The sequence below is a fragment of the Protopterus annectens genome, chromosome 10.part0, assembly GCF_019279795.1.
Source record: "Protopterus annectens isolate FY-2018-M chromosome 10.part0, PAN1.0, whole genome shotgun sequence".
Classification (NCBI taxonomy): domain Eukaryota; kingdom Metazoa; phylum Chordata; order Ceratodontiformes; family Protopteridae; genus Protopterus; species Protopterus annectens.
In genome coordinates this window covers 1,572,501,119-1,572,510,615 of record NC_056744.1, presented here as the reverse complement: position 1 = coordinate 1,572,510,615, position 9,497 = coordinate 1,572,501,119, and positions in this window count along the sequence as shown.

Sequence of the window (9,497 nt, the reverse complement as noted above, 5' to 3'; positions counted from 1 at the left end):
TGATTGGTTATTCTGAATTTTAAGAAGACTTTGAGAGCAGGAAATGAAATACGATCTGATGAAGGCTAATATAGCCAAAAGCACTTATCGGACTTGAATACTTCTATTCCTGCTTGTTTTATTACTAATTTTAAAGAGCTCAAAGAGTTTTAACATGTTTATTAAAAATTTTTGTTTTTAAGTTATTGAGCCATGGTGGTTTGTTGAAGGATTTGCTTACAGTTCTGTTTCAAATAATAGAAAGAATTTCCAGCTGCAGACAGTCTGTCTTCTAGTTCTGGTAAAGACACTCATAAAATTCTTTATTTATTTTCTCAGAGTTTACAAGTTAACTCTGTATATTCCAACTTTTACTATGAAACCATACATTTGCATTGGCATATTGTTTATATGGGTTCCTATTAAATGATTGAAGGAATGCATCTTGATCAAACTTGAAAGCACAAAAAGGCAAAACAGCAAAATGGCATATAAGCAAATTCTTTCCCTGAGAAAGAAATTGCTTGGCCGCTTCCGCTACTTTGCCATTTTCGTGACTGTAGTGTGATTTCGGAGTTCATATATTTAATAGAGGGGTGTGGGGGGAGAAGCCCCCAACTTTTTGTAATGTTTAAATTTTTTTTGTTTTTTGTGGAACAGCGATTTTTTTTCCCTTGGAAAAAAAAATCTCTGTTCTAAGCATTCGAGATTATAAGCTTTCGCTTACATGGGTTCGATAAATCATCTTTCACTTTTTTAAGCATTTGATGATTTAACATAGACACTGTTTATACACACCTGCTCTTTTCCAGCAGGGTGCACTGTGGTTATAATCTTGAAGCTCAGCACAGAACATACAGTTTTCTTACATTTTTAAGGCAAGCATACAAATCATATTACTATTCACAAATGGCATAGAATTATTTGCAAAATTCTATCTAGTTGGGCTGACACACACATCTATAATCAGTAATAAAGATATGCAAAATAATGCCAAGATGGGTACTTATAAGTCTGGGAGCTGCCTTAATATGACCAATGGCACAGAACTACTGAACAACTTGCTCAAAGCAGAAATAAATGAAGACAGTACTGGCTGCTATTTCCCTTTCTTCCTGGTGTCACTCTGATGCCTCCTATGTCAGGAGAAGACCAGTCGATGCAGGGAGAAAACAAAAGCACAGGAAATCAGACTGGCTGGGGAGACATTTGGCTGTAGTGAATTCCCATTTTTGATGAGTGACATCATTGCAGTGATCCCTCTAATGAGCTTGCACTAATTCCTAGTAAAGAAAATGCCATTGACATCCTTCTTCTCTTAGAAACCAGTTTGCTAAGCTGCACATTTTGAGTCACTGTCAGCTGACCAAAGACAGAAAATCATCATTATAACATCAGAAAGAAAAATTACTTCCATATATGAATGAGGAACTACTTGCAATTTTATGTATAACACTTCATCTTGGATTCTGCTTCTCTCTAAAATGCCTGTTTTCACTCTAATCTTAGATCAGAACTACATATTTCTTCCTGCCTAACTCCCTGTGACTACGTCTTCTTCAAGATTACTTCTTACATCAGAACTACATGCTTCTTCCTGCCTGACTACCTGTGACTTATGTCTTCTTCAACATTACTTTCTGAGTGAAAGTACAACTGCTTTCTTAAAAGAACAACATAAATGAACAGAAGACAAATGGACCTGATTGCCACTGAGTAGCCAGTAAAACAAAAACTAAAAACCTCAGAATATGGTCAAATACTGAAAACTTTTTGAATAGCTAAGTTGAGCTTGTTTTGCTCTGAAAATGGTCAGAGACATCTTCAGAACAAAAATCAGATCAATGTTAAAATTTTAAATGCATCCTTTAAAATATCATATGACTAAAAAGTACCTATAAGACTGTACACATCTTAATAATACTCAAGTCCAACAGTATGCAAAGTATAAAAACCTTGTTGTAACCATTTATCCATAGACTACTCACAATGACACACAATATTTTCAAAAACATTATTAAAATAAATTAAGTTACGCTAATGTACAGAACAGTGTTGTATAAGAGGGGATAGAAATTAATAGTTTGTATATGATAAACCTACAATAAAGACACCATCCTAACTAATGCGTTCCACTTAGCTGATGGACATACTGGAGTGAAGGGTAATACTCTCCAAAATCATCTTTATGTTGACGCCCTTCCGTACACAGACACCAGATTTGAACCCAGTGCGTTTAGAACATACTGGTTACCTGCAGTCAGTGAAGGACTTGCCGTATATCATTCCTCACAATATCATTTTGGTCTATTAATTCCCCATAAAGCTGCTACTATTGTTTCCCTGATGAGTTTCTACTGCTGGTTTGGTGTGACCGCCAACAAGATTTTTTTTCTGCTGCTGTTTCCTGATGAGCCAAATCATTGAAAAATTATTCAAAATGCTGGTGAAGTCTAAGATGGAGAATAGCCAGGAGCTGCTGCAGCTAGAACAAGAGTTGGTTGTGCTGGCCAGTGTAGCTGCTAATCTCAAGAATGTGCCTGCCATTAAAATATATACCAAGGAGGATTACTTGGAAACCTACCTAAAGGTGTTTGAGCATTATGCCACCATAGGGAACCTGGGGCAAAGCAGAATGGGCAAACATTCCATCATCCCAGCTGACAGAAGAGGCAATAAAAACATATGTGGACATAAAGGAAACTGAAAAATATTTTGGCTGGGGCTGGAATAACTTTTGATGTACAAGTAACAGAACTGTATAACTTGGATTTTAATGCTTGTGAACAGGCAATAATGCAGATGCATGATTTAAACTTATTTTAAAGCTGTACCTCTCAGCAAAAGTAAACTGAAAATGCTGAAAAAGAAAAAAATAGGCATACAACAAGTTTTACAATTGACAGTGGCAAAACCTTATAGTATAGTAGTAATAGAACTAGTCAATGGTCACCTGTAAGGAGGTTACCTGGAAATGGATAGAACTAAGCTAAGAGCAATACTTTCATTTTATTGGTCAGGGATAGTAAAAGAGAGAGAAAACATCTGGGATGCTTGTCCAGAATGCCCATGTCCAATCTGGAATTAATGGACATGCTCCACCTCAGAAAATCCAAATCCACCAGAGCCACGAGAGCGAGAGATTTGAACCTCAACACAGAAATAAATAGGACATGCTGGAGGGACAGATTCATAACCCAGAGGCTCCCTGCAGTCTGGAATAGAATCCCAGTCCATGTTAGGCAGAGCCCCTCACTGACTCTCTTCAAGAGAAATCTTGATGAGTGGATGGGAGATCGTAGGTTTACCCCAGGGGTCATCTCTGTGTCACTACTAGACAGAGGCACAGTAAACTAAACCCTAAATGGGCATAGTATTCTCATTCCAAGGGGTGGCGAAAGCCACACACACTCTGGCTAGGCTTATAAATGCCCTAGGGCAGATAGCCTAGTATGAACCTACGAAAACTGCACCACATCATGGGTTTAAGAGTCTATTGATCCCAATGTTTATTATAGATGGACCATTTGAATGTATTGCAATGGATATTGTAAGAACATTAGTAAAATCTAGCAACGTGTATCGATATGTACCAGCAATATCTGGCTACACAACAAAACCTGAATCTGTGCCATTGCAGACAGGTAATACTAAAGCTGTTACCAGACTACTGGTGCTGTTATTCTCTGAATGGGCATCCCTAAAAAGATACTTACTGATCAAAGCACTCCTTTTATTTTATATGTACTGCATCAGCTATGCCAATGTCTTGATGTCCGACAGTTGAAGATATCCATCTACCTTCTTCCGTCTGACTGATTCATAGAGAGGTACAATGAAATACTGAAGTCCAATCTGAGGAAAGTTATTGACATAAATAGTAGAAACTGGGAAAAACTGTTATCCTTTTTACTTCTTGTAATCCAATATGTACCATGAGCTTCAACTGTGTTTACCCCAAATGAACTTCTGTACAACGTGCATCCCAAAGCACAGCCTGATATTGGTAAAAAAACTTGGGAAAACAAAAAGACACAATTTAAAAGTGTAATAGAACATTATGTTAGTTTGCAGGATAGATTAAATCTGGTTATGTCCATAGTAAAGGAGCATATGCAGAAATAATTAATTTATAATAAAAATTCACAACTTGGATAATTTTACCCAAGAGACCATGTGTTAGTACCAGTACCCTTTGTAATGATGTGAGGTAGTGCCAGCTGTGCCAGGGGGAGTAGGGCAGTGCATGTGTAACATATGCCAGCATAGCTAGCTGGAGTTTTGTAAAGAATTATATGTCATTTGACTGATTTGTATGGATGCTTGTGTTAAAATGTGTTTGTAAAGTTGCATTTATTAAAAATGTATCAACAGTGTGTCCTGCTGGACAGAAAATAAATATATATGTATGTCAGACTATATTGTTGAAACTGATGAAATGTATATATTTTAATAGAGGATACTGGAAGGGACGGAGTTAAGCTCAGCTAACCTTAAGAAAATAGCCTGAAATTAAATGACTTGGTTTAGGCCATATAGATTTTATCTCACAGGTCTGAATGCAGCCAGAGATGCAATGTCTGTGAAAAGCCTGGGCTGGGATCTTGCTCTATTGCCCTCAGTGGTGAACTAATTTCTACCCTGTTGTGCCAGAGAACAGCTTGTTAGTTTCTGCATGATAGGTGGAAGGTTTATTGTTGTTTTACAGTTTCCAGATGCTGTAATCAGATGCTGTAATAAACCTTAGCTAAAGTTATATGTGTGTATTGTGACACATCCGAGCCTGATCCTGACTCAGTTTCTAGTGAGAGGATAGTGTGGGAACCACAGAGTCAGGAGACCAGATGTGATGTCATTCTGTAGCCAGCATTGAAATTGTATTTGAATAAATACTAGTGAGAGATGTGAGGTGTGCACTCTGTTTTTGTATCTGACAAGACACTCATCCACTTTCATATTGCTTTGCTTTACTAAGTAAATAGGGAACAGTAATTCTTCAGTCAGTTAAAAAATATAGTGAGATTAGCTAAATGTTATTTTTCCTGTATCTGTCTGAGTCTTTCCATCTTTGTTGCTTTTTAGATTTCCTGTGAGTGAAGCTTTGATATTTATTGTAAATAGATATTCAGTATTTTTATGTTTTTTTATTATTTATTATTAAATATATCTAAACCTTTCATCGTGGCTGGTCTTTTATAAAATATTTAACGTTTGAGAGTACTTACATTTATTTAGTGGTACTGTGGCTCCATGTTCCTGAAATTCTTGCTGCTTGGTTAAACACTACCATTTGTAATAATATTACTTTTAATAAGTGCAATTGGGTACCCTGGTAAAAGCCTTAAAGTAGCTGGCTTTAAGTGCTCAGTGGCAGCAAATCTATCTTATAGTCTGGGTGGAAGTATAGACTGTGCCAGTCTTTCCCATGTGTGTGTGTGTGTGTGTGCGTGTGCGTGTGCGTGTGTGTGTGTGTGTGTGTGTGTGTGTGTGTGTGTGTGTGTGTGTGTGAAAATCAAATCTCAAAGAGAGCATGTGTGACTGCTACTTTGAACAGGGACACTGAGAGCACTTATTTCACATAGAGGGTGGTGAAGGACTTGGTTTGGAACACCTGGTTAAGGATACAGCTCTGCAGTGGTTCATGCAGAGTCTTATTTGAGACCTGGAGAGGAAACCCAGCCCCAGAACTGGAGTGTGCATTCTCTGTCTGCTGTTAAGAGAAATTATACTTAGTGCAAAGTAAAGCATCTGAAAATACTGTGTGCCTATTTTTCTCACAATGATTGTTCCCCACAAGTGTCAGTGGTAAGGACTGAGGTTGCTTGATCACTGGCCCAGAGGAGGGACATCAGACCCTTCAAGGAGAAAGCAAATGGTTAAGTAGCAAGGACATTTAAGGTAACTGAAATAACAAATGCAGTGAGCTACAATGTTAGATAACCTGAAAATAAATAAAAAAAATATAGAGAAAATCTATCCTATAAATATACCAAAGATATACAATATAGCTCAGATAATCTCCTAGTGAAGGAATCCTTGTCAAAAATAAAAATAAAAAAACAGGAATTAAATGAATTTCTTTTAAGAAACATTAAAGTTTATATACCAGGAATGAAGACTAAACCTACAGCTAGATTTTGTACTTACAAATGTTAAATGTTAAATAAAATAAACAAATACTTACATTAGGAAACCGAGTAATATTTCAAACTTTGACAGCTATGCCTTGCACAGAATGATACAGAATCAAGGTAAGGGCAGATTCCTGACAAAACTAGACTGGTACTGTTAGAGGCACATGACCCCTTAAGGACTTTGGTCGTTTCTGCTATGTGGCAGCTTAGTGTTGTCCTTGAGGTCATTTCCATATATCCCATGTGCTTCTCAATAGAAGAGGTTTAAGGAAACGCACAGTAAAAACTGTAGCTTGGCTAGATTTTCTGTTAGTTTGTTTTTTGCTTTACTGATTTGTCTGATTTTTATACTTTTTTTTTGTCATGGATCTTGTGTACTGTTGGTATCTTGCAACATAGTTCATTTGTAGCTCCCCCCATGGTCTTAACTGAGGTGTTACTGCCTAGTCATTGGCAGATAAAGGTAATATACAAACAATACAAATAATACGTAAAACGTTTTAAGGACACATGATCTTTAAAGATCATGGAGTGAGTCAATTTATCATGGGTTTGTAGGTGGGTATTAGGCTACTGGCCTTTGGACTTATAAGCCTAGCCATAACGATTCCCTGGCTATTGCTTCCCACAAATATTTACTTTCCTGGACCCTTGTCTAGTAGGGCTACTGATGTGATCACTGGGGTGAATTTCCCATCTCCCATCTAATTGTCAAGGTTCCTCTTGAAGAGGGCCATTGAGGCCCTCTGCCTGACATGCAACACCAAAGTTACTGTGCTAGAAAATGGAAGAGTATGCAGACTAGTGGGATTAGGACAGCCATGTGGAGATGTGCTGGGGAAAGTGGTATTTTAGGGAAACTGGAAGAAATAGTGAGAATTTTAATTTTGGAGAAATTGGGTGGAATAGGATAGCTCTCCTCCCTTTACCTACAGTATTGGTAGTAGGGTACATTTTTTCTCACTCCATTTGGGTTGTATAGGTTTTGGATTTCCCATTTTGGAGGTCTGGGGTGCTGTTTAGTCATAAGTACATGTAAAAGGCTGAAGTTTGACAACTGTTAGTGCTTATGCTTAAGTGGAGGACCTTTCTGTGGCATTTCGTAAAGGTGACTGGCATCCAACTACAGATGCTAGAAGAGAACATACATGTGCATGTGAATTGCAACAACATTCCTGCTTTTAACAGGTTTTGTTTGGCATTTCAGTTGTCACTGCCTCCCAAGGGAGGTTTCACTTGTGGCCTGAGACTTTTGCTGTCTGTTTACTGTTCATTATCTTGTGTCCTTCCGCCTCACAGACTTTGAGGAGTTCAAATCTTTATCTGGACAGTAAGTTCTTTCCAAGATATTCTAAGATTTAAATTTTGATACTGCTTGGCAATATGAGGTTAACTTTGAACATATAGTCTTGCTTTACTCTATCCCAGGATAATCTTTTCCTAGTATACGTCCTACAGACAAGGTTCTTTTTCTCTGATTTACTTTCACAGCTGTCTTTTCTTGAATGCATTTGTCAGGAAGCTTTTGAGAACCCTAAGATACAAGCCTTCAACAGGAGTCCTAGCTTGTCTGACTATACATGAGGAATTCCAGTAATATGCCAAGTCAGTTTGGACTTCACAGTAACAGCCGTATAACACTTCTAATGCCTCTTTCTAGGCTTCATTCAACCCAGGAGTTCCTTTCTGGTCTCTTTTCCAAGAACTAGTCACATGTTTCAGATCTAACATGGGGGAGGAGTGTTCCAAGTACATTAGGGCTCCATGGGTTGGTCACCTGAAGAGAGTTAGAACCACATAAAAGAAATGAAAGCTTCTGTGTTCTCTCCAGCACCTACATTCTCTGAACTCTGTACCCTTTTTCAAATTTACAAAGACAAAACCACAGTTGTGGTACATAATCGGGGAAGGCACAAAGTCTTAATGCCTCCTAAGCTGGTCTTCATTGCTTAGGACACAAATGGTACTGCACAAATTCCTTCAAATTGTCTACATTCTTGAGAGAACACTTGCAAATTTTCTGAGCAGACCTTTGAGTGGATGCTGAACTGGGGGGGTCTTTTGGGGGGCATTCATCTCTGGAGTACTTGTGCAGAATTTTATGCTTCCTCTTAAAACAGACTGCTCTGTTCTCTAGAAAACCATGCCTTCAGGCTTGGAAGACCGATGTTGTGCCTTTTTCTGGGAGGGGGAAATTCCTTTATACATCACTTCTAGGATTTTCAATCAAGGAGGACAAGACAAATCTTAAGGGATAATTGGCTAGGCTTAAAATGGCTCGCAAGGGCAGTTAGCCTAGTACCTACCTATCTATAAAAGGTGTGTTAATACTGGGGTTGGGAAGGTGGCCTAATGGTTAAGGTGTTTGCCTTGCAAGCAAAAGGTGCAGGGTTTGAGTCTCACAAGGGTTAATTAGCTAGGCTTAAAATGGCTAGGCAGTTAGCCTAGTACCTACCTATCTATAAAAGGTGTGTTAATACTGGGGTTGGGAAGGTGGCCTAATGGTTAAGGTGTTTGCCTTGCAAGCAAAAGGTGCAGGGTTTGAGTCTCACAAGGGTTAATTGGCTAGGCTTAAAATGGCTCACAAGGGCAGAAAGCTTAGTACTAATCTATGAACCTATGAGCCTATGGTATATACCACATAACCCCCTGCCAAATAATCCCTGGCATTCTGCTTCCTTACATAGTGCAACAATCTGGCCTACAAGGAGTCCCAGCTACCTTTCAAGAGCTGATGTTTACAATATTGAAATCTCACTCCTGATATACTGTGGCATACCTGAATGACACAATCGGTCATTACAAAAACTGTGAGTGTCACCAAAGGTTTAAGGCTGAGTTGGAACATAAAACACAGACAGGCTTGACCGTGATGGCTAAGAAAGTAAACTGACTATGGGTGAAGCCAAATAACTTAAGATGCATTTCAGGAAAAAGGATGGTAACGCCACAATTACAAAAATAAAAAGGCCATGAAATTATTTCCTGTGCCCTCTACCACAAGACAATTGAAGGCTTTTCTTAGACTAGCTAGGTACTGCAGAAAGTTTGTGCCTAATTTTTCAACTCTTGCCTGTCCTTTGACAGATGTCACAGGAAGGAAAACTTCTATTAATGTGTAATGATCTCTTGAGGCAGATAGATCAATTAATGAATTAAGGATTAATGATGCTATGTTATGAACATGTGCTTGTGACTCCTGGTTTTACTAGAGTGCACCCTATATACCAACGTATTAGAAGTAGGTTTAAGAGCAATCTTATCCCAACACATACCAGATGAGGAGCACCCCCATATGCTGTATCACCTGAAAATGAAGAAATGCAGAAAGGATTTATCCCTTCAGAGAAGTACTGTGTTTACCAATCAAGTGGGCCCTTTCTT